This window comes from Coenobita brevimanus, chromosome 64 (genome assembly GCF_032717465.1).
Source record: "Coenobita brevimanus isolate Jiangsu-jjx chromosome 64, ASM3271746v2, whole genome shotgun sequence".
NCBI classification, from domain to species: Eukaryota; Metazoa; Arthropoda; class Malacostraca; order Decapoda; family Coenobitidae; genus Coenobita; species Coenobita brevimanus.
Window position 1 is genome coordinate 18,226,919 of NC_137017.1, and position 27,369 is coordinate 18,254,287.

Genomic DNA, 27,369 nt, shown 5'->3' on the forward strand with positions numbered 1-27,369 from the left:
TAGGTAAAGAGAGTGGAAAGAGATTGCAATGAAGAGATGGAAAATATGGAAGAGTTTGGGGAAATCATGAGGAGAAAAGTAGAAGCAGCTATATTAGAAAGTACAGAAAAAGGAAGGATAAGAGATATAAGGAAAGGATTGAACCACCATAGATGTGTGAAGATATAAGAAGGGAATTCAAGAAAATGAAGAAATTTAACATGGAAAAATGGAACGAGGTACATGAAGAAGAAAAAGAAAGGCTTTGGCATACGCATAAGGCACAAAAAAAAGCAAAATAAATGATCAAGGGTGCAATATAATACACAAGAAGAGAGGTGACAGAAGGGATAAGGGAAAGTGGTGAGAAAAGCAAAAGACTGGAGAAATGTATAGGCAAATTGAAAGGTAAAGATATAAATTCTGATAAGGACAAAGGTGAACTGTATAGTACTGAGGGAGGAAAACTTAAACCAGAAGATGCAGTTCAAGAACTCGAAAACTTCTGGAAGGATATTTGGCAAATCCATGAAAATAGAGTAAAGGATATTTGGAACATGGAAGAGAAAGAAATATAAAGGGCTCTTGGATGAACAAACTGGACGAAACACAGATACTACAAATCAGTATATCAGACATTACTACTAGAGTACTAGATCATGTGGATATGGCATGTAGAACAGTAATGATAGCCACACCCAGGGAGAAGCCAATAATCCGCAAAGAAGAATTTAGCCACTAAACCATTAACAATCTTGAAAAATAAAAATGCCCCATGTCCAGATGGGGTAAATCCAGAATGCTACAAGGCACTGAGAACAAGTGAAAAATGCGTGAAAAAATTAACATACTGCTTTAATAAAATAATAAGAAAAGGAAAAATTCCTGAAAGCTGTATGTCACGGGTTTTTTATTTTATCACGGTTTTTTTTAAATAAATGCTTAAATATTATTTAATTGATAATAATATTCAATAATATTGAAAAGCAGAGACAATGAACTGTCTTGGTAAATCAAGCAACGATTACTTTACGCTAGCTTGCTTCGCACGATTCTCTAAGAACGAGAATTTATAAACTTTCTCAACAGTTCACAGCAGAGACTAATTACTCAATTGCTGTTACTGTACTGTTAGCCTCTGGAGAAAGTTACTTCACCCCTGACAATAAATAACTAATACTAACATCAGGTTCTTGCTGATGCTTAACTCCTAGGTGGCACAACGGATTTTAAGTTAATACAACAAGACTGGCCTAAGTACCAGTTATGAATAGCAAAACGTTTATGCAAGCTAGGAGCTATGTGGGAAATAAGCTTAATTATGGAGAAATGAAACAAGAGTTTACATTACATTAAGCTCAAGAAAAAGAACTGTTAAATTTATTGATTACAAAAATAAATTTAACGTTATACTTCAAATGAATTCAAATAAAGAGATCGTACTCACTCACTCACACAAGAGCTAAATCCTTATGCCTAGGAAAAACACCTTAATTAAACTCTTAAACCTAGGAAAATACAAAAGGAAATACTGGTCGATGAATGCTTTGTATCACCCAAGAGTGGGAGCACTGGAGACTGTGGTCTAAATAGAGCCTGGCTGACTTCTCACTTGTTGGAGCACAGATCCTTCCTCCATCAGAGCAAACACTGGACTGACAGCCGTGGGAAACAAAAGCGGAGCACTAGGCCGCATTTTTCTAACGGTCGAGGCAAGCAGGGGCGAACAATAAAGAAACAATAGTATCGCTCAGTAGAGCACTTAGTGACGTGCATTAAATCGGTCACTTTTGAAACAGTGACGAATGTTTTGAAAAGTATACCACCGAAATGGAGAGAGAAACGGTTAACTGAGCGATACACAGTGAGTTTTCCACTAATAGTTCGTGGCTTCTCACAAAAGGGAAATGTCGCGAATTTGATTCGTGACATTGTAAGTATTCAAGGACAATGATGTTACCAAAAAAGAGCAAACCAACAGCTCAGGACTTAAACCCTATAGCTCTTACAAATATAGATTACAAAGTATTTGTCAGTCTTGAAAGGTAAAATAGAACAACAATTAAGAGTAAACAACCTGAAAAGTGAACTGCAGTCAGGATTCACACAAGGAAGAAGGACAGGAGACAACTTATACTAAAATATTGTATATAGATGAGTTACAAAAATAAGATACCGATACCACTAATAGTGGCTGCAGTTGATTTTAAAACGTCATATGACTCAATGAAGAGAGACCAGATTATAAATGCTTTGAAAGAAATAAAAGCTCATGAAGATATGATTGATATACAGTAATAGCTGACGTATACAAGGATGATAGAACACAACTACGTCTAAGCAGCAAAACAGAAAAAGAGATAAAGATAACAAGTGGTATACGTCAGGGATGCACGGGGTCCACAACACTCTTTAAATTAATAACTTTCAAAACAATACAAGAAATGGAAAGTAGCCTACAGGCCTCGGGTACAGGGATGACAAGATTATGTTCAGTACAATCTTCTTCCCTGACGATGGACTACAATTTTCACAACTATTATTAGAAGCTAAGGCAAAAATTAGAAGACTGAGTAATATAAGTTAGGAACATGGAACAGAGCTAAATAAAGCAAAAAGAATGAGAAGTTCTGTAATGGATGCAGCAGCATACAGAGGTTGGGGGAGTGGAATTTCTGAAAATGTGGTCGTGGCGAAAGTCAAGGTTCAAATGCAGTGGGGGAATAGAATGAAGGATGGGCAGAAAGAAGTAGTCCATACAAGGAGGGTAGAAAGGTTGCAAGAGGATGGAAGAAAGGCAGAATATAAAAGAGAAATGGAGGAGCGACTGGGTACCGTGATGGGGGAGGTGGAAGGTGTGTGCAAGATATTCACAGAGGAAATCTGTTCAGCATGTGAGGTGCTGCGTGGGGTGAAGAGAAGACGAAAAGGGGTGCAAGGAACAAGATGGTGGAATGAGGAGGTGAGACAAGCCGTGGCACAATTGAAAAAACCATATAGTGAGTGGATGGGAAGCAGGGACGTGGAGAAAGTTGAGAGATGGAAGAGAGAGTTAAAGGTGGAGAGGAAGAGAGAGCTGAAAAAATTAGTAAGGGAGAGCAAGAAGAGTGTGGATGAGGAATTTGGAAGGAAATTGAGTGCAAAGTGGAGGGAATGTACGGAAAAGTTCTGGAAGGAGGTACAGAGATTACGACAGGGTGATAAAGATGTTAGTCGAGGAGTAAAAAAATAAAAATGGTACCGTAAATTGCAAGTGGAGAAAGAAGAAAAAGTGAGCAGATGGAGAGAACACTTTCAAGAACTCTTAAACATAGAGAATTAAAGCAATGCGAGGATAAGAGGCTGGGGAAGAGCTGGGAGAAGGAGGGAGGTGAAATGAGAGGAAGAAATCTGTAGGATGGAAGCAGTGGAAGCAATGAAAAAAAAGTCAAATTGGGGAAAGCCCTAGGAATTGATGGAGTGTGTGGTGAAATGCTGAAGCATGGGGGAGAGGTAGTAGTAGAATGGCTATGGAATATGTGCAGATTGGCCTGGGAGGAAGGCAGAGTCCTGGAGGATTGGAAATCAGGTATAATTACTCCCCTGCACGAAGGAAAAAGGGAAAAAGAAGTGTGTGGCAATCAAAGAGGCATTTGTCTTCGTAGCGTAACAGGAAAAGTGTATGGTAGGATATTTAGTGACAGAGTTAGGGAAATAACAGAGGACTTAGTTTGGTGAAGAACAGGGAGGTTTTAGGAAGGGAAAAGGCTGCGTAGATCAGATATTTATTCTTAGGTCTTTAGAGGAAAAGTTTCTATAGAAGGGAAAGATGTTGAATGCAGCCTTCATGGATTTGGAGAAAGCATATGACAGAATGGATAGACAGGAAATGTGGAAAATATAAAAAATATATGGAGTAAATGGGAAGTTGCTGAATGCCGCGAAGAGTATGTATGAGGAGGCTACTGCAGTGCGTGTGGGTAATGAATTGAGTGAATTTTTCTATTTGAATAGTGAACTGAAACAGGGATGTGTCATGTCTCCATGGTTGTTCACTCTGTATATGGATGGGGTTATAAAAGCGGTACAAGGTAGGTCTCTGGATGTTGGAACGGCTTTAATGAGACAGAGCATCGTTTGGAAACTCCCGTACTGTTGTTTGCAGATGACACTGTATTGTTAAGTGAAGACGAAGGAGAACTGCAAAAGCTTGGTGAATGAGTTTGGAAGAGCGTGTAAGATGTGGAATTTAAAGCTGAATGTAGGGAAGAGTAAAGTTATGGTCTTCGAGAGAAATGAAGTAACTGGATGTAAAGTTATGTTGGATGATGAGCAAATGGAAAAATGTAAGTTCATTTAAGTACTTGGGTAGTGTGATGAGTAAAGATGGAAGTCTGGGGGATGAAGTGCTTGAAAGTGTACAAGGAAGAAAGGTTGCTGGTTCATTGAAAGCAGTGGTAAGAAACAGGAAAATGAGCAAGGAAAGTAAAAAAAAGTCGCTGCATGACAGTATTGTGATAAAAACTCTAACGTATGGAAATGAAGCTTGGACCTTGTTAGAAGGACACAAGTCAAGAGTGAAAGCAGTGGAAGTGAGTTATTTGAAAGGAGCATGTGAAGTTGCACGGAGAGACAGGCTGACAAATAAGGATATGAAGAAGCGTTGTGGTGTGGATGTTGATGTGATAGAATGCGTTAGGAGAAATACACTGAGGTGGTTTGGCCATGTGGTGAGAATGGAGAGCGAGAGACTAACGAGAAGAGTGCATGTGAATGAGGGGGAGAGGGTGGGGGAGGCCAAGGATGAGATGGCGCTATGGAGTGGAGAGGTATAAGAAAGAGGGGTGTGTAAGCTGGAATCAGGGCAGGGAAATGAAGAGGGACCGAGCAACATGAAGGCGATTTGTTTGTGGCCACCCCTTATAAGATTAAGGCGTCTGGCAATAGATACATGGATAGATGGAACATGGTAAAACAACCAGCTGAAATAGGAGGAACAGATGTAGTGGAGACAGTCAAATACTTGGCGTAGATATTTTAAATAAGAAAGATTGCTTTAAGAGGTACAAATACAATATAATAAGAAAAGCACAGAAACTAGCAAATTTAACATACTGAGTGACAGCAAAGAGTTGTAACAAACCTATGGCTGGGAAAACGTATTGGAAAAGTTTAGCACTGCCTGGAATAATGTATGGATCAGGTGTGGTCATTGCCTGGAATAATGTATGGATCAGGTGTGGTCATTGCCTGGAATAATGTATGGAGCAGGTGTGGTCATTGCCTGGAATAATGTATGGAGCAGGTGTGGTCATTGCCTGGAATAATGTATGGAGGAGGTGCGATGAACTAGAACAAAAAAGAAATAGACACTCTACAAAAACCAGAAGATTTTGCATATCAGACGATCCTTGGGGCAGGAAGAAGTACGATACAGTTATTAGTGGATTAAGAGGAGAAGTGGGTACTTCACTTAAGAAATATAAAATGATTAGGACAAAATTGCAGTACTTACAAAGAATAATAAAAGATGGAAGTAATAAATTACTATATGAGACGGTTAAAGAATTGAAATATTTGGGAAGTAACAGGTGGATGAAGGAGTGTGAAGAGGGACTGACGGCAATAAATATCAACCAGGGGAAACTGAAAAGTATTTCGAGGCGAGAACTTTTGGACAGGGTATAAGAATGGGATATTAAGATCTGGAAAGATGAAATGGAAAGTAAAACTACCCTGAAGATTTATAGAAAAGAGGAGAAAGAACTCAGTGTAGAAGAGGAAGTAGGTATGGAACATGACAACGTACCAGTTTCAATCATTTTCTTCAAGTGCAGGACAAATACACTGAATCTGGGTGGCAGAAAAGTGTTTAGACAAGACGAAAATGACACAAAATACATGATATGTGGGAAAGATCCTGAGAACTTAGAACACTTTACAGTAAAACTCCATAATTGCCTACCTCAGAATTACTGACTTCACTGATTAGCTAGTCCTTCTTATAAAAAAAAAAAAAAAAAAAAAAAAAAAAAAAATAAAAATTACAAAAATTGGCACGACGCTTAGTTTAAACATGGTGTACAGTTGTACAGTACAGCTTGGTGCGGGCAAAGGGCGCAGCAGTCTTTGGCTTCTTTCCTGTTCACTCTCTCAGAGACGCTCTCGTAAAGTGTTAATTACGCCTCCAAAAGGTCCTGCACCTCCCCAGGTGGTAAGCCACAGCCTACAAAATGTCTTACGAAAACCTTGACACTTGAGGAGAAAATGATAATCCTTGAAATGGTGAAAGATGGACAATTGAATTCAGCAGTGGGCAGGAAATTTGAAATGAACGAAAGTGCTGTGCGGTATCATAGAAAACAAGAGGCTCAAATACTGCCTGCTGTGACTACGAGTGTTGATGGTAGTGCCAAAAATGCAGCAAATGTAAGGGACAAAGTGATAACGTGTATGGAAGTGGCACTCTTGTTTGTGGCTAGATGGCTGTAGAGGCAAAAATGTCACTGGATTCAAACTTCATTCGTGAAAACGCTCTGTTTTCACTCCCATTACACTGCTGAAGAATCAGCTGAGGCAGACCTGACCTAAAGCCATTGACCGCAAGCAAGGGCTGGTTTGACCGTTTTCGAAAACGGTTTTCACCGAAACATGTTAAAATTCATGGCAGATCAGCGTCAGCCGATCATGAGGCTGCCGCCGCCTATCCAACTATCCCCAGCAAAAAGTGATCAATGAGAAGAGCTATAAACCAGAACAGGTCTTCATTTTTGATGAAACATCCCTATTCTGGAAAAAAAAAAAAATACTGCCAGGACCTACATAAGTAAGCAGGTTTTAAGTCAGCAAAATATCGCTTTACTCTCCTTATGTGCGGCAATACGGCAGACCATATCATCAAGCCTGAGTTTATCTACAAGGCAGCGAATCCAAGGGCTTTGAAAAAAGCGAACAAAACCGTCTCTCCCTGTTTACTGGATGCTCAACAGCAAGGCCTGGATAACCAAACTTCCGTTCAGTTTCATAAATGCCTTATTCCAGAGGTTAGGCAGTACCTGAATGATCAGGACCTGGGATTTAAAGTTCTCCTCATCTTAGATAATGGCCCCAATCACCCAGATCCACAGCCTTTAGAAGCCGAGGGAGTTGAGGTTATGTACCTGCCTCCAAATACCACCTCCCTTATCCAGCCAATGGATCAGGGAGTAATTCGCGCACTTAAAGTTGTGTACACACGTCAGATCATGCAGAGAATTGTCGAAACCATGGCTCACGACTCTGAGTTTAACCTTCCTACATACTGGCACAATTTCAACATTGCAGACAGTATCAGTATCCTGCAATCAGCCATGACGGAGCTGAAAAAGGAAAGAGTCAATGCGTGCTGGAAGAAACTGAGGCCAGAGTGTGTCAACGGTCATAGGGGTTTCTCGCCAACTGATATCATATGCCGTGGATAAGATTTTGAAACTGGCGAGCATCGTGGAAGGGGAAGGTTTCGACTCTACACTGTGGTTTCGACAATCTCCGACAGTGCAGAGGAGGTTAACGAGTTTGAGTCCACTTCAAAAGTCCTAAATCACCAGGAAATTGATCCTAGGTGTTACTCTAAACCCCAACCTAAGCTGGAAAGCTTATGTTAAATCCCTTGCTAAAAATGCTTCTAAAAAACTTGGACTTATGTACAGAGTTCGTGAGTTCTTCAATGACGAGCAGATGGCCACAATATACAAAAGTCATGTGCGTTCTCAGATCGAATACTGTTCACCATTGTCGAGTGGATGTGGAGCGGTTGCACTGAGGCAGTTGGACAAAATTCCAAATAAAGCCATTAGATTAATCAATAATCCTGCCATAACGCAGGACCTTCCTCCGTTATCACTACGTCGAGATGTTGCTTCTTTAGCACTATTTTATCGATATTTCTACCGTAAGTGCTCTAACGAACTGGCTTCAATTGTGCCTCCCCTTCACATTTTCTCCCGAAATACTCGGGCAGCTGGGAGCGCCCATGAACTCACACTCTCTCCCCCACAATGCAGAACCTCTGCTTATCAAAATTCATTTATCCCCAGAACTACTACTCTCTGGAATTCACTTCCTGGGAGTTGCTTCCCACATACATTTAATCCTCTCGATTTTAAATCCAAATGTTATAAGTGTTTTATGAATGGAGGATGCCTTTAGGCACATGGACTTATTTTTTTTCCTGTGTTTTTCCTTCCTCCATTCATTATAAAAAAAAAAAAAAAAAAAAAAAACTGACAATCTGCCAGTGAAGAAGAGGCAGATCAAGAGGAAGGTGTTGCAGTTGCAGAAGAGGACGATCGAGGGACTATCCCTTGAACGTCTGGCGGGGCTGATTCGTACACTAAAAGATGTGAGTGAGAATGTTTATGCATGGGTCACCTATATGCAACGAGCCCTCAAATTCCAGCATTGGTTAGAAGAGGTCATAGCTCCTTAGTAAGACATGCTTAATGAAAAAATGAAGAAAATAGCACGAGAGGAAGGAAGGAAGGAAGGCTGCAACCTGCAACCTTCATCACTGACCGAGGATGACCCAGATAAGCCGTCCAGTGAACCTGAGCTTATCTAAGCTCGCTTTGCCGTGCATACCCTTCACCATTCATCGTCATCACGTACTGCAAGGCCACCAATTATCATCATCATCATACAAGTACAGTAAACTGTAGTAACTGCATTAGTATACTGTATAAGTAAATAAACAGTGATTTTATGGTTTCAAATATATGAGTAATGCATTACAGTGTCAGTAGTTCATAGGCTACACAAATACCGGTAAATGTAATTTTCAGGAATGCATCAAGAATTAGCGAGGGAGTTTGGAGCGTAACCCTCACTAATTTGGGGGGAGGACTGTACTGTACATTGGAATGTAAAGGATGCAGTGAAGAAAGAAGAAAAATGAAGAAATGTATATAGAATATGTACAGAGATGATTGGTGAATTGCTGTTCAGGGGATGGAGCTTTGAAAATACAAAATTTCTAAATAAATGTTGGAAAATAAGAGAGAAGAAAATGAAGGAGCTCAGCAACCAGAACAGTAACTAAAACAACATAAACAGGGGCCATTGAAAAGGCTGTGGATATCACTCGACATCACATCGCATCGCAAAAGGAAAACATGGTTGGGTATTCATGTAATTGTGTTGTGTACAGTAAGTACACACACACAATCATGCAATTGTGTTGTGTACAGTAAGTACACACACACACACACACACACACACACACACACACACACACAATGTGAATTGTCGATTCCCAAAAGAAACGGATCGGAAAACACTGTTATGTGCTCTTATTGTATGACTGTTGACCATTGAACCCGGAATGACAACCTGGAGTAGGCCAACCCAGTCTGAGAGTATAGTATGCGGATTTTCGTTCTCATTTGTATATACAATATGTTTAGGCATTCTTGGTTTGTTGGGTTTTGTGTGTGTTCACGTACGGTGTACACCATATAATTTTGTCGCTGAGGCATTGCTGGTTTGTTGGGTTTTGTGTTTTCAGTAGGTATTTGTACTATATTAAGTGCTTACTGTAAATATATGCTTTTGTGATGCACGTTTTTGAAATCTAGTGTAGACCTGTAGGCCTGCAGTGCCTAGTTAAAATGTTATAATGGACACCAGAGCCAATGTTTATTACACATAATGTCCAGTAGTATGCAGGTGGTTATCAGAAATCGTGTTTACTTACTGGTGATTGAATTGGTCTGTGCTTAATATGCTGTTAACAGAAATACATTAAATAAATATGTACCTCTTATTGTTCGATTTATTATTCATGGTATGCTGTATTAAATACAATAATTCAGAAATATTTAAGGAGACAAAAATGAGACAGTAAATAGGAGAGAGAAATATCTCTTCCATGGCATGAGGATGAGTGAAACAATAACATTACTTCTGTTACTCACCAACTACATGTAAGATAAAAACACGCTGAGAATACTGTACATCAGTTTGATAAAAACAATATATATAAACTTTTATTAACAAATAAGTGAAGGATTATTCTGAATGGAAGAAAAATATAAATATGATGTTAACCCGACAACTGCAGCTGGTCTCCAGGTCTACCCCACCCCCCCGATGCGCAAGAAAAAGAGGGGGTTTCTAAAAAAAAAAAAAAAAAAAAAAATGCTTGTATGAAATGAAAGAGTGCATGGAAAAGTAATGGGAAAAAAATGAGTTCATTATTTATCATAGTTCAGCCGTGGTGAAGTAATGAGGATATTCCTGGTCTATCCCCCCCATTTTTTTTTTTTTTTTTTTTTTTTTTTTTTTTGGCTCGTGTGAAATGAAAGTGCATGGACAAGTATAGGAAAAAACATATATGAGTTTAATGTTAACCTTAGTTCAGCCATGGTGAAATAATGACATATGGGAGAAATATGTAGTGCACCTGTTTCAAAAAAAGTTTGCTCATAAGATCTATGTCACAGCTACAAGTTTTCCATCATAAGTTTTCCATCATATGTACAGTCAGGGAAAGTTCCGCATTACCCATTGTTCGGAGTATTGGTGGTCGACGAAGAGTCACGAAGCAGCAGCCAGACCACACATGTCTGGTAACTGTGAGTGGGAGGGAGGGTGGCCGGGAGTGTGAGGGTTTGGAGAGTTGCTCATGTCACAGCATCAATAGTCCGACGTATTCTTAAAGTGCAAAAGAGGTATGTTGTTTGTATGGTATCACACTGTTCTCTGAGTCTGTCTACATTACTGCATATATAATGCATGTTCACTGTCAAAGTTATGCTTCTATGCCTTCGTTTCGTAATGCTTGATAGGAGTGCTAGTTACCGAGACTGATCTTATAATTAGGACTTCCCATGTCATTCTGTCTAAAGGAAAGCGAAAAGTCTGTTAATTGCTCATATAGTTTTTTTTTTTTTTAATTATTATTCTTGCACAGTACCCTAGACTCTAGTTCGAGATTAAATTCTAAGAATGTGGATTCTGATATTGGTAAATTTAAGCAGATGATTTTTCTGGAGGACTTCAAGAGGTGTATTAATAAAGATGTAAGCCTATATCTTGATGAGAAAAGAATAGATAATTTGTCTGATGCTGCAGTTTTAGCTGATGAATATGTTCTCACTCAAGAGATATTCTAAAGAAAAAGGGAAAGCTGAGAGTAAGTACGTTGCCTCTACTCAGAGTACAGGTAACAGGAAAGAGAATAAAGATGATGTTTCTCAGGAAGTAACACCAGCTTCACCTCTAGATTTCAGAAAAGTAAATGTACTTATTGTAGTAAGTTTGGTCATACTACGGAGAAATGTTTCAGGAGACAGCGTGATGTGAACAAAAAGGAGTCTTTAAATATTCAGTCAATTGGTCTAGTGTCCACCCTTCAGAGTTCCCAGAATTCTTTAACCGAGTTAACTGAACCTGCTTTGAGGGGTAAATTAAATTCTCATGATGAAGCTCCTCTTTTGAGCAGAAACGTGGGTGACACTCTCAAGAGTTCATGTGCTAATTTCCTGTCTGATGGTTCTGTCAGTCCTCTTGACAGTAATGACAGGAAATCAGTTAAAATATATCGTGATACAGGTGCTTGCCAATCCCTTATGCTGACCAGTGTTCTAGGCTCTAATGTTAATTCCTCTGATGAAACTGTAATCTTACAAGGTGTAGGGAATAATTACTTCTCTGTCCCTTTGTGCAGCGTGAATTTAGAGTCTGGTTTTGTTATTGGTTCCGTTATGGTTGGGTTGGTTGAGACACCCCCAATGTCAGGTGTAACTTTCTTACTTGGAATTGATATTGGTGGAAGTCAAGTGTGTCCAGCTCCTCAGTTGTCTAGTAAACCAGTGACTGCGACCCAGGATTGTGATATCCCTGATGTGTTCTCTGCATGTGCTGTCACTAGGGCTAAGTCTAAAGTTACTGGTGACTTAGAGGATAATGATGATGATGATGTTATCCTAGCTGACACTTTTCTTGCTAATTTGGACCACTCACCAGATGAGGCAGTACCCCGTAGTGTTGATAATTTGTCTCGTCAAGAGTTGGTTGAGTTGCAGGTTGCTGACCCTGAGTTGAAAGGACTAGCTAACTCTGCTTGCAGTGAGGAAGAGTCAGCTGGTGCTTCTACTTGTTATTATATAAAGTCAGGAGTACTTATGAGAAAGTGGAGACCCCCAACAGCATCAGCCGACTGTGAATGGGAGGTTGTACATCAAGTTGTCATCCCTCGTGTTTGTAGGCAGAATATCATTAGAGTGGCTCATGATTCCAGTTTGGCAGGACACCTTGGAGTGAGGAAGACTGTGGCACGCATTTTGAAACACTTCTACTGGCCAGGTATCTTCAGAGATGTTTCCTGGTATTGTAAGTCTTGTCACACCTGTCAAGTTGTGGGGAAGTGTAATCAGACCGAAAAGGTTGCACCTCTAGTTCCCATTCCTCCTTTTGAGGCGCCTTTCACCCGTGTGTTGGTGGATATTGTGGGCCCTCTTCCTAAGACTTCTTCAGGATTTTCTTATGTGTTGACCCTGATTGATATGGTTACTCGTTATCCTGAAGCCATTCCACTTAGAAATATCTCAGCAAAGAACGTGGTTAAGGAAATGCTAGGGTTTTTCTCAAAGTTTGGTCTGCCCAAGGAGGTACAGTCAGACCGGGGAAGTAATTTCATGTCAAATGTTTTCAAGCAGTCTCTGAAAGAGTTGGGCATCACCCAGATCACGTCTTCAGCTTACCATCCCCAGACCCAAGGAGCGTTGGAGAGATATCATCAAACACTCAAATCGATGCTTAGGAAATACTGTTTGGAACATCAGAAAGACTGGGATAAAGGTCTTCCATTCGTTGTATTTGCCGCAAGAGAATCTCCAAATGAATCACTGGGCTTCTCACCCTTTGAACTACTGTTTGGCCATGAAGTAAGAGGACCCCTTAAGCTACTCAAGGAATGCTAGCTGTCGGAGGAAGATGACGTCAACCTGCTGGAGTATGTGATGAAGTTCAAAGAACGGCTGTCCACTGCTTTACAGCTGGCGAGAGAGAATTTAAGAGCTGCTCAGGAGAAGATGAAGACTTGGTATGATAAAAAGTCCAGGTTACGCCACTTTCAGTCAGGAGATCAGGTTTTGATTCTGCTACCAGTGCATGGGCAACCTCTTCAAGCCAAGTTTAGTGGTCCTTATTTCGTGGAGAAGAAACTCAGTGATGTCAACTATGTCATCGCCACACCAGATCGTAGAAAGAACAAGCAACTTTGTCACATCAACATGCTAAAGTTATATCACAGGCGGGACGAAAATATCCCAGTCTGCACTGTAGCTGTTCCACCCGAGTCTGCAAGTGAAGTTCTCCCATACAGTATGAGCCTGAGTGATAGTTTGGGGAAGAATCTTGATATCATGAATGATCTCCAGACTAAGTTTTCTCATCTAGCTCCCGAGGAAAGGCAGGAGTTTTCGGCATTACTGCAGGAGTACCCGCAAGTGTTCCGTGCCACTCCAGGAAGAACCACTGTGTTGATGCATGATGTCGATGTTGGAGACGCAAAGCCAATTAAACTGCCTCCTTACCGTGTGAACCCAGTGAAAGTTCCTCTCTTCCAGAAGGAGCTTGGCTACCTGTTGGACCACAAGATGATTGAGCCCTGTCAGAGCGAGAGGAGTTCTCCTGTCACTCTAGTCCCTAAGCCAGGTGGGTCACAGCGGCTTTGCATCGACTACAGACGTGTTAATCAGATAACCAAAACAGACACTTACCCTCTCCCTTGCGTGGAAGATTGCATAGACAAGATCGGAAAGGCTAGGTACATAAGTAAGTTTGATTTGTTAAAGGGATACTGGCAAGTACCTATGACTGAACGTGCTAGGGAGATCTCATGTTTTGTAACACTAGGAAAGACTTTTGCATGTTCTGTAATGCCATATGGTATGAAGAATGCACTAGCCACTTTTCAGAAGCTCATGAATGTTGTAACAGAGGGATTGGCAGGGTGTGTTGTTTATATTGATGATGTATTAATCTTCAGTGACAACTGGAAAGATCACCTATGCCATGTCAGTAAATTTCTTGAGCGTTTGGTTCAGGCTAATCTTGTAGCTAATTTATCAAAGTGTGAGTTTGGTCAAGCTAAAGTTCAGTACCTTGGGTATGTAATTGGTGATGGACACGTTGTACCACCAGCAGCTAAGGTTCAGGTTATAAGTGATCTTCCCAGACCTAAAAGTAGGAAAGAGCTACATAGATTTTTGGGAATGGTAGGTTATTACAGGAGATTTGTTCTTAACTTTTCAATTCTTGTATCACCACTTACAGACCTACTGAAAAAGGGAGTTAAATTTGTCTGGACCGATAACTGTGAATCCTCTTTCAGCAAACTTAAAGCTATCCTATTAAGTCAGCCAGTGCTCGCTACTCCAAATTTTGCTAAGCCTTTTAAGATGGCTGTTGATGCAGGTGATACAGGAGCTGGGGCTGTTTTGCTGCAAGAGGATGATCAGGGTATTGAACACCCTGTATCTTATTACAGTAAGAAGTTCACTCCACCTCAAAAGAACTACTCAACTATTGAGAAAGAGCTTTTGGCCTTAATTTTGGGTTTACAGCATTTTTCATTTTATTTTTTGTTCTGGTTTTGACCCCATAGTCATTTATACCGATCGTAACCCGCTGAAATTCCTTAGTAAGTTTAAAGATAAAAATCAGAGATTGACAAGATGGAGTCTACTTCTTCAGGAGTATTCATTAGACATACAACATGTCAAGGGGAAAGAAAATGTTATTGCAGATTGCTTATCTAGACTTTAGACAGATTGTTTTAGAGTAATAAGAAATTTCCTTTGTAAATTTTTTTTTTTTTTTTTTGTGGGGAGGTGTTACATAGCCTATGATTTCATCATCCTTTGTATAATTCTAACGTACAGTATGCTGCATGTTTGATCACGAGCGTGTTCTACCTCACTCCCCCCTTCTCCCCTTATAGTAGAGTAAGTCGTTCTTTCTGTTGTTCAGAGCAGGAGTGTCAACTCTTTGTCCCCTATGGCTTCATTTGCGCGTCCTTCTTGCAAGTTGTATCAAGCTCTGCCGGCCCCTATATAATGAGCTCAGTCTCTGCATTATTGCCACTTAGATCTACTCCTCATTTTGTTCACATCTCTGTCCTCCCCTGTACAGTTGTTATTATTTTTGTGAGTGCTCAGGAAGTCTCCAACCATCTAGCTGCTGTGTAATTTGAGTATAAGTGTTATTACATTTTTTCTTGTACTGTATAGCATAAGGTGTTAATTCGTAGGCCTAGTGAGGTTTTTGTGATTCATGTGTTTTAGGTGTCAGCCATTATTAATAATATTTTGTATCTGTAATAATATATCTTGCATTAACTGAGCATTATCCGGTTTTCTCATTTTATCAGGGCTGACTTAGATAAGTTTACTCTTGCTAATTTCGTGTTAATAGAGGCTATTGCAGTTAACCATATATTTAACCTGTTTTTTGCCATTACATTATCCTTATGAGTCCTGAATGTTTAGTTGCTAGTTTGAGCATTAAACTTTAACTTGTAATTTTACCTAACTCTTTTGTGTTGAACCTGGAACTTTGCGGGACAGTAGTGATTTTAGTGTTCTCACTTGAAGTGATCATTATCTCTCTCTGTTCCGTAACAATATATATGTATATATGAAATACCAGCCGTGGTGACCGAGGACATCACTACACCCCCAGGAGGAGACTTCGGAGGGGTATATAGCACACGCGCAACGTCCGTACAATACGGACATAAGTCCCACTGGGCCGCTCGCCCCTATTCCTCCAAGTGCACCCGGCGTGACCATCCTAGTCTGAGTGTACTACCTTTCAGCCGGGCCAGTCCTTGCCAGGATTGGGGTGGAGCTGAAAACACAGCTCCAAGCAGCACCCCAGCGACGGCCCATAGCCGCGCAAACCCAGAGACGGCCTGTAGCCGCGCCCTTGTGATGGCCTGCAGCCGCACACTAAAGCGACAGCCTGTAGCCACGCCCAAAAGGAGACGGCCTGTAGCTGCTCAGAGTGCTGCTGAACCCACCTGCAGAACCCGTGATGACCTGCAGCTGCACATGGGGAGAGAACATTATGCCCCCTCTCCTTTTGTAGTTGCCTCGAAGGACACGACACCTGTGACGGCCTGTAGCCACACCAAGAGACAGGAGATGGCCTGTAGCCGCTCCTCGCCTACACTTCGTCCTTCATATGGGACTCTGGCAATGGCCTGTAGTTGTGCCCATAGACAAGTGATGGCCAGTAGCCGCACTTCATCTGCGGTCCCATCAAGAAGTCGGGCCCCGGTGATGGCCTGTAGCCACACTGAAAGGGAAGGGATGGTCTATAGCTGCCCTCCTCCTGTTGCCCAGGGTACCTCAGCGATGGCCTGTAGCTGTGCCAGGGAGGGACACTAGAAAATTCATTCGCCCCCTGTGACTTCACAACGTGAGGGTGACCTGCACTCACTCCTACTCACTGGTGGCAGTGTAGCTCGCACCTCCACCCACCAGGATTGAGGCAGCCCCCAGGAGGAGAACTTCCAACTGGAGGACTGGTGGAGAGGCCCTGTGTTGTTCCCAGGGTTGTATTCCATACAGTTAGCACGAGGGGAGGACCCACGCCTGATGGACTCCTGCTGGGAGCGACGCTGCAGTCCTACCCTGACGGCGGAGCAGCAGGAAGGAGAATGCAGCCAATGGACCCTTGACGGCGCCCCCAGGACCCCAGGACGAGACCTCTCCTCTCCCCAACGAAGGAGACGCCCTTCCCCCACCAGGCGCCTGCGGGAACACCTACAGAGACTGTTTGGCCCCAGCCCTGAGGGCCAGACCCCAGTCCATAGCCCCAACAGTGAGGGGCCCTTCACCATGCCCAATCACAGTCCATGATGAGAGATGACGCCCCTGCAAGTTGTCCCATGGTCTCTGGACGAAGGGACTCTTGAAGGGACTCTGCCAACGCCAGGCCAACACCTGTGAGTCCCCAGGTGCCCTCTTCCCCCTCTTCCACCAACCAGTGATTGTGATATATAGTCCCCACAGAGCGGAAGTGAGAGACGAGACTCGGAGACTGTGCGTATCCACTCCACGCATGTGAAAAGTGAAGTTCAGTGCCAGAGTCAGAACTCTTGTGTCAGTGTATGACCACTTTGTGTAAGTAAGAGGTAATGTTCAGTGTCAGAACAAGAACTCTTGTGACAGTGCATATCCCCCTAGTGCAAAGCAAGAGGTAAAACTCAGAGTCAGACTAAGAACTCTAGTGACAGTGTATATCCATTCTGTACTAGTGAGAGACCACATCAGTGCCAGAATAAGGACTTTTGATCTACTCTTTGTCCATTAAAAACCATACCCCATCCTCTCACAGTGAAACAAGACACCAATATAAGGAATGTGAAACTGTATCACCCATTTACCCAAATTGAGTATGGTGTCTATCTTGTATCCTGTGGGATACCCGCATCCCATTTCCCAGCCTGTGTATAGAGTATCATGTGGATTGTCTGCCCGTTCTGTAGCTAAGAATTTGTTAATAGATGTGTAAGGTTGTTGCCCTGTGTTTTTATGCCCTGTTCCTCTTACAGTATATCCTAGCTCTGGTCTAGTAAAGAACTCGACTGCAATCCAGGCGTTTCTAGGACGGGAAGCCAGGCTAAAAACACCAAGCATAACACTGGTAGACAGCGGTGGTTCTTGACCCGGGCAGAGTATAGAAAGGAGCAAAACGGGGAATATATCAAAATGGCAACGAAACTGCGCATACAATTACTCAAATTCGATCAAGAACAGTATGACATCCACACATATCTATCAATAGTCAAGCTGCTGCTGGATATTGGGTTCGAGGACGATAGACAGAAGATAGCTGTCACCCTACCACTCCTGGGCAAAGCAGCGGCCAGCATCGCACCCAAAGTCGTCCCCGAACTGACATGGGCAAACCTCACAAAGACAGTAATTCAAGCCATCACACCTTCTCTGGGAAGAGTAGTGGGATTGTCACGACTGGATGATTTAACCTACGATGGCAACCTGGATGATACTCTCGTCCAGGCCAGGCAACTCGTCACCACTACATACCGGGAGACAGACGCTGAGACCCAGGAACAACACACATTCAACACTCTCCTCAGAGTCCTCCCCCATATGGTCAAAGAGCACTTCACCATATACAACCCGATAGGGGACCTGGACAAGGATGTCCAGCTGATCTTGCGACTCCTAACCTCCCACTCCACCCCTCAGGAAATCAATGTGGTTAGCAAATTTCCCCACGAATAAACCAGCACCACACTGGAAGCCACAACCACCTCCAGCTCATGCCAGCCCCACATCAGCACCCAACTTACCTAGGGTACACCCCACAAACAAGTGCCCCAACCACAAAGAGAACCAAAACCTTATGTCAATCAACCCCTGGGAGTTCTTCACGTGCAGCCACCGATGTCCACTTCATGACATCCGTGAGCAACTCAAAGCTGCCCGATGCAGAATAACCACCCCAGGCTGACACAAAATATCATCCCTGGAGAACTAGGGCCCTGAGGACGACACCGCACCAGCCAGAGATACCAATCCCAGGGAAATGGAGCAGGAGGAGGAGGAGGAGATTCCACAACAGCTGGATTTTTAGGCCCGCCCCTGCACCTCCCCATGGTGGCAGTGGCCACCTCCCATAAATATCGCCCCCCAGTCTATGACAAGATGAGGCTGAATGGGGTAAAAGCGAGGCTTCTGGTCGATATGGGAGCAGCCAGATCGTACCTTTACAGCCATTTTTACTCCTGCCATAAGTCGGCTTTTGGCCTGCTTTTCCATGTGTCAACTCATCTTGTAGATGCAGGTGGTGGCCCCCTACCCGTCTGTGAGGGAAACCCGGGCCCTACGCACTGGCCCACTAGCAAGTTTCCACACAACACAAGTTCATTGTTTTCAACTTCACATGTCATAACTACGATGGATATCTGGGGTTGGACCTGCTTTAGAAACTACAAACAACCAACGATTGCCACAAGCAGCGACTCCAGTTCTGGAAGCCCACAGCCCCTTTCCCCGATACCCCAACACCAGTGTGCACTTGCATGCCCTGCCTCACACTTCCCCCTGGCATCACCCCTCCCCACACACACCCCGCCTCCAGCCTCTCCCGGCCCCTCCCCCACCCACCCTGCCTTCCCTGCTACCACACCTCCACCATAACAATTCCCCCTCAGCACGAAGCATGGCTAACAGTGAGCAGGCCCACAGGAGCATCTGTCCTATTCTCCCCTGACTTGCCGCCTGGAACCCTCTCGGCCTGCCTTCTGTCCTCCACCTTCCTCCACCCCACACATCGCAGCAGTCAGAATCGCAAACATCACCACATCCCCCCTCACTCTACCTAAGGGGCTCATGGTAAGAGAAATGGAAGAAGCAGAGCCATGCACCACCGTTCCCCCTTCCTCCCCTGCCCCACTGCCCCCCATACCCGACCACTTTTCTCCTCACCAATCGGACACCCTTTGCCACCTTCTCCTGGACTTTCAGGACCTCTTTGCATCAGGCCCCTCAGATATCGGCCACACCACCTACCTGATGCATGAAATACATACCACAGGACCACCGATCCATCAACCATCCTGGCAGAAAAACCCAAAACAATGAGCAAAGGACGAATGGCAGGTCCAGGAAAAGCTAGATGCTGGCGTTGTTTCACCTTCCACCAGCCCCTGGTCCTTCCCAGTCGTCCTCGTCAAGAAAAAGGATAGTATCATGCGATTCTGCATGGATTACCGTTGCCTCAACAACGTAACCATCAAGGATGCCACCCCCCTTCCCAGGATTGATGACTCCCTGTACGGTGCCTCTTGGTTCTCTACCTTAAATCTCCAATCGGGGTATTGGCAGGCCCCCATGCACCCAGAAGACAGGAAAAACCACGTTTTCCATCGGTATTGGAAAACATTACGAATTCAATGTCCTTCCATTCGGCCTCTGCAATGCCCCCGCCACCTTCTCCCGACTGATGGAGTCTGTCCTTAGTAGCCTTACCTGGGAAATCTGTCTGGCATACCTGGACGACTTCATCATTTTCAGCAAAACATGGGCCAATCACCTCCAGTGCCTCAGGGAAGTTTTCCAACCCATCTGCCAGGCAGGTCTCAAGCTCCGGCCTTCCAAGTGTGTTCTGGCTGCACGGACTGTCTTTATCCTGGGGCACATCATCTTGAAAGATGGAATAGCACCTGACCCAGACAAACTGCATGCCATCGCAGATATTCCTCTACCACGAGACGTCCACAAAGTCTGGGCCTTACCTCGTACTATTGACGCTTTGTAAAGGGGTTCACTAACATCGCCAAGCCCCCTCCATGACCTGATCCAGAAGGGAGAACCTTTTACCTGAACCGATGAAGGACAGGCTGCTTTTCAAGAACTCAAGAACATACTCATCACCACTCCGGTTGTCACCTTCCCTGACTACACCCTGCCCTTCTGATAGTATACTGACGATTCCCTCATAGCGATTGGTGCTGCCCTCTCCCAAGTCCAGGAAGGACGAGAACACATCATCGCTTGCATTAGCCACACCCTTAGCCAGGCCGAGCAAACTATGCTGCCACCAAATGGGAGTGCCTGGGCATCATCTGGGCCCTTGAACACTTCTGCGCTTACCTATCCAGAATGAATGTCACGATCATCACGGACCACCAGTCACTCCAATGGCTCCGACAATCAGACACGCCCAATGCCCAGAGTGCTGATGCACTCTCCCGGCTCCCTGTCCACGCATTTCAACACAAACCGGAGCTCCTCCAATGGTGGTGCAACAAGGACTGGCTGCCCTGGATTCCACCCCACTTATTCACCAAAGTCCACCAGCAGGGCGACCACTTGTTTACCCCATCAGGACACATCATCCTCGACCCCGACACTGCCCTGGATACCATGAGGCACCTCTACTCTGATAATGGGATCCACTTGAGTATGAAGAAACTCCTCCAGATGTTTAACAATACCTATTGGACCCCCAGCCCCTCCAAACTAGCCAAACAACATCACCCAGTCCTGCCGAGCCCGTGCATTAGGCAGACACCACACGCACAGCCAGCCCTTCAGGGACCATAACTGCCCACAAACCTTGGCAGTTACTTTCCGTGGATGTAGTAGGGCCCCTGCCACCCAAATCAGGCTACCGATACATCATCACTTTTATGGATATATATTCCAAATTTACCATCATGTGACTGGCCAAAGAATACCATGCCGTGGCCGTGGCCGACGCCCTGGTCCACCACGTTATTCCCAAATTTGGAATTCCCCTGGCCCTACACTCGGACAATGCCCCAGAAATCATGAACACTATATGGCAAGAGCTAGCCAACTTATATGGCTATCACATCTCCCACTCCTCACCATATTGGCCACAGGGAAACGGAGTCTGCGAAAGGAGCCACCGAACCCTCATGAACCAAGTATGCACCCGGACTGAGGAGACTAAAAATGAGGACTGGCTAGCTCACATTAAAATTGTCCAGTGGGGAATGAACTGTCCCCGAGAGGACAGCACATCCCCTCACGAGCGGGTATTCAGGGAAGCACCTCTCCTCCTGCCCCTACATCGACAGCTACAGCCGCCCTTCACACCCCCCATGTCCAACCCTCTCCACCACCTCAAGAGGCGACTCCACCACCTGCAAAACGGCCTTCACTTACAACCAGACGCCACCCCCTCCAACCTCTACATACCGGGCGATTCTGTGATGATCACGAAGCTGCCAGTTCCCCACAAACTCTCCCCCTGCTTCATGGGCCTGTACACCGTCACCCACGTCCCTAACCCATACCAAGTAACAAAAGATTATAATAACACCCTCTGCACCTACAGAAATCACCACATAAGCCTGTTCCATGTCATCACCTCCCCTAGCCCTTCCCCGCCTGCCCCCAGCACCACCCCACCTCCAACTGCCGCCCCCACCTTCCTTCCGATTCCTATGATTGCTACATCATGCCCTCCTTTTCCCTTCCCTCCCCCTCTCCCTCACCATCACCTCCTTCACCCACCACACCGCATATCACCTCACCTACAGCCTCACTGCTGCCCCAGATTTTCCCCCCGAGGGGGTGGCGGTGTATCTTGCCCTCCTGCAAGATACACCGCTACCCCCTCCCCCAGCCTCCCACCTCACCCCCAGCCTTCACACCCCTAACATGACCGCTATCACCCTCATGCTATATCAGGCCCAAATTCCACCCACCCCATCCCGAGGGAAAACACCAGCGCTTCACCCCAGCATAAAACCACCGCTGCCTCCCCAGTCACCAGCATTCAACTCAGTCCCCTAGCAGAACAACCACCTCTGACCATGAGAATACAGTGCGCCACCTGGGCACCAACCTTCAACAGGAAGCACCCTCGTCCGCGGGCCCCATCATCTCCAGCTCCTCCACACAGCCTCCCAACCTTCCACCCTCTTCCTCACGTGCACCCCCCACCACAACGAAAACCTGGCAATGACACAATGGAGCAGCCTCTTGCAACACCTAACGCCGGCCCACAACACCAGTGTTAGGACTCCATATTATAATTACAAATCATAATAGATAGATAGATAAATAGATAGAAGCAGGGAGTCAGATGATGAGAAGGTATTGTGTCTGGGAGAATCGAGCAATGCTAAACATGCTTATACACTCTTAACTGAAGGAATGCTTTATAGGCACACAACAGCGCTTAGTGACCATACACACACATACACACATACTCACACACAGGCTTCTAGAACTTTCCACTCACAAGGAACACACGTGATACAACCCCTGCTACACCAGAATTTAGGAAAGAGAGGCAGAAGGAGACAGGCCACAGAACAGACAGGTCAGAGGGAGACAGGGACTCTGCTCAACTCACTCGTGAGTGAGAGACTTGTTAATATTTCCAAGACAAATAAAAATAGTCCCATACTATTCTTTACCTCTCCTGTCACTACATGACAAATGGGAAAGAAGATTAGCTACTCACGAAGCTAATCCAGTATAATAACCGCTCGTCCACAAGTCTAATATATATATAACTCGACTACAAGTAACCACAAAGGAACTACAAAGTCTTTTATGACATTTGGTAGCAGCGATCGTATACGAACCTCGTCTACGAATCAACAGTGAATTCCTACAAAATATCAAGATTGAAAACAAAAAAATACCTCTCACAACCAACAACTTACAACCAGCTCCTGACAGTATTCTCTCCAACCAGCCCCCTCCGTCTCCACGATCATCACGCTGATTTAGAAGTGATCACACGACGCCTTGCAAGTAGTTTAACAAAATATTGATACGATCTTGCAATTTCTACGACGAACCAACGAACTACAACCATCTACAATCAACTGCAATTAACAACTCTACGAGTCGTCTGTATAATCTTCTACACGCACCTACAAGTAGCGGCAGTCTTCATCCTACAACGAGTAAATCACAAGAAAAAAATACCAAGTCCATATTCACAACTCATCTTACTCACTCATCTTCACTCAAGTTACTCATCGCTACTCATTCACTCACCACAGCTACCAGTGTGGGAAGTCGAGGTCATCATGCGTGCTTGCTGAAAAGACGCCACGTCAGTCAACTCACCACTTGCACCACCAGTCACACCATTCCCACCACGGTAAAAATTAGTGAGTTACATAGTTACTTCATTTATACAATACACAGTGATAGACAATATGCTTCTGCACAAACATATAAAACGTGCTGTATAGTTACAGCTTAAATACACATACTTACTTCAGTTAACTGCATAACTCAAACACTAAGTAATCACCAACAATAAATATTCTACACTGTATATATTCATTCATTTATTATAACATTTATTTACTACCAACGAGTGTTACCATTTATACCTACATAAAATACGTGTTTCATATATACAACTATACATTATTACATCTACAAAGTAATAAAGAAAATATACCATCACAGTTACTCAGTGAGCGATTAAAAGAACTGTATTTAACATTTATTAATTAAAGCTACCTAGTGGAAACAGATAAATTAACTTACAAGGAAGTCAAAAAAAAAAAAAAAAAAAAAGGCCAACACAAATGACGTTAGCAAGAGTGAACATCTTCAACACAATCGTGAAGACAATGATTTCCACACAGTCTGACACATATATTACCCACGATAGGTACAAGTGAGCAACAAGTCAGTGTATATAGTAAATACTGTATATAGTGTTTATATTTTTTATATAAAATAACAAAATATGGGACTATATTATATCATTTTCAGGAATACCTGTACAATATAAACTAAACTTTAAAAAAGTATCCCAAGGAAATTAGCCAGTAATTATGCAACCATGAACAACATAGAAAAAGCGTACACAAGTGAAGGAAAACAAACTATAGAAAATCAATACATACAAAAAAAAAAAAGAAAGAAAAAGTAAGAAAGAAAAAAGAGAGAAATAGAGTAAGATCACATAACAAACAAATGAAAATAAGTGTAAGTGTTACTACATATGCCAAAATACCACATAAACTACAAACAAACAAAAAGCAAATTGTTGTCTCCACAAGCAAGTGGCATGACATATCATCACTATCATCGACCGCAGCATATGTTAGGACTGCAATTATTACAATTATGTAACTACAAACGATTGCATTATGTTACACTTGCTACAATTATGTAACTACAAACGATATGTAACAATTATATAACTCCATATTATAATTATGTAACGACAAACGATTGCATTATGTTACACTTATTACAATTATGTAACTACAAACGATATGTAACAATTATGTAACGATAAACGATTGCATTATGTTACACTTTGCCAATTAACAGTTGCATTAACAAGATGTAACTTTTATGTAACTTTAACTACAATTATAAGGCCAAGACACTTATGTAACAGTTGCATTATCAAAATGTAACTACAGTTATAAGGCCAACACAATTATGCATTTCACTACAATAACCCAAGTACATACTGTATTACAGTTAAATAATTTACTTTTAATGCATTTATTCAAATATGTATACAATTTGTTTAAAATGTAATATTATTAAATAATCACTATTTACTATAAATATTATATGTATACAATATTCATACAATTATGTTACTTTTACAATATTATGTATTTCACTTAATTAGCTTATAAGTTCATTATAATGTGTATATAATATGTATTAATATATTATGACTTAACTGTCAATAATAGTTGCTGTCGGAGGTCCTTCAGCTGCGTGTACCGAGTATGTTAGGACTCCATATTATAATTACAAATCATAATAGATAGATAGATAAATAGATAGAAGCAGGGAGTCAGATGATGAGAAGGTATTGTGTCTGCGAGAATCGAGCAATGCTAAACATGCTTACACACTCTTAACTGAAGGAATGCTTTACAGGCACACGACAGCGCTTAGTGACCATACACACACATACACACATACTCACACACAGGCTTCTAGAACTTTCCACTCACAAGGAACACACGTGATACAACCCCTGCTACACCAGAATTTAGGAAAGAGAGGCAGAAGGAGACAGGCCACAGAACAGACAGGTCAGAGGGAGACAGGGACTCTGCTCAACTCACTCGTGAGTGAGAGACTTGTTAATATTTCCAAGACAAATAAAAATAGTCCCATACTATTCTTTACCTCTCCTGTCACTACATGACAAATGGGAAAGAAGATTAGCTACTCACGAAGCTAATCCAGTATAATAACCGCTCGTCCACAAGTCTAATATATATATATAACTCAACTACAAGTAACCACAAAGAAACTACAAAGTCTTTTATGACACCAGCACCATCAAAACCTATTACCTCCAGCCACAGGGACGTGACTTTTTCCCTGAAGACAGTGGTGAAATACCGGCCGTGGCGACCAAGGACACCACTACACCCCCAGGAAGAGACTATGGAGGGGTATATGGCACGCGCCCAACGTCCGTACAATACGGACATAAGTCCCATTGGGCCATGCGCCCCTATTCCTCAGAGTGCACCTGGCTTGACCATCCCAGTCCGAGTGCTCTACTGTACTTTTCGGCTTGGCCAGCCCTCGCCAGGATCAGGGTGGAGCTGAAAACACAGCTCCAAACAGCACCCCAGCTACTGCCTGTAGCCACACAAACCCAGAGACGGCCTGTTGCCACTCTAATAAGGTGACGGCCTGTAACTGCACACTAAAGCGACGGCCTGTAGCAACACCCAAAAGGAGATGGCCTGTAGCTGCTCAGAGTGCTGCTGAACCCCTCTGCAGAACCCGTGATGGCCTGCAGCCGTGCGAGGGGAGAGAATGGTACACCCCCTCTCCTTCTGCAGTTACCTCGAAGGGCACGACACCAATGACGGCCTGCACCAGTGGACAGGAGACAGCCTGTAGCCACTCCTCACCTACACATTGCCCTTAATACAGGACTCCAGTGACAGCCTGTAGCTGCGCCCGTAGACAAGTGATAGCCCGTAGCTGCACAAACAGGGAAGGGACGGCCTATAGCCGCCCTCCTTCTGTTGCCCAAGGGACCTCGACGACGGCCTATAGCTTCACCAGGAAGGGACGCTAGAAAAGTCCCTCGCCTCCAGTGACTTCACAACTTGAGGGCGACCTGCACTCAGCCCTACCCAACAGTGTTGGCGTAGATCGCACCTCCACCCACCAGGATCGAGGCAGCCTCCAGGAGGAGAACTTCCAACTCGAGGACTGGTGGAGAGGCCCTGTATTGTCCCGGGGGTTGTATTCCATACAGTCAGCGCCAGGGGAGGATCCACGCCTGACAGACTCCTTCCAGGGGTGACGCCGCAGTCCTACCCGACGGCAGAGCAACAGGAAGGAGACCACTGGCGACGGACCCTCAACAGCGCCCCCAGGACCCTGGGGCGAGACCTCTCCCCTACCCGACAAAGGTGATGCCCTTCCCTCACCAGGAGCCTGCGGGAGCCCCTGCAGAGACTATCTGGCCCCAGCCCTAAGGGCCAGACCCCAGTCCATAGCCCTGACAGTAAGGGGCCCTTCACCACGCCCAATCACAGTCCATGATGAGAGGTGACGCCCCTGTGAGTTGTCCCATGGTCTCTGGACGAAGGGACTCTTGAAGAGACTCCGCCAATGCCAGGCCGACACCTATGAGTCCTCAGGCGCCCCCTTCCCCCTCTCCCACCAACCAGTGATTGTGATACATAGTCCCCACAGAGCAGAAGTGAGAGACCAGACTCAGAGACAGTGCGTATCCACTCCACGCACGTGAGAAGTGAAGTTCAGTGCCAGAGTAAGAACTCTTGTATCAGTGTATGACCATTTTGGTTAAGTAAGAGGTAATGTTCAGTGTCAGAACAAGAACTCTTGTGACAGTGCATATCCACCTCGTGCA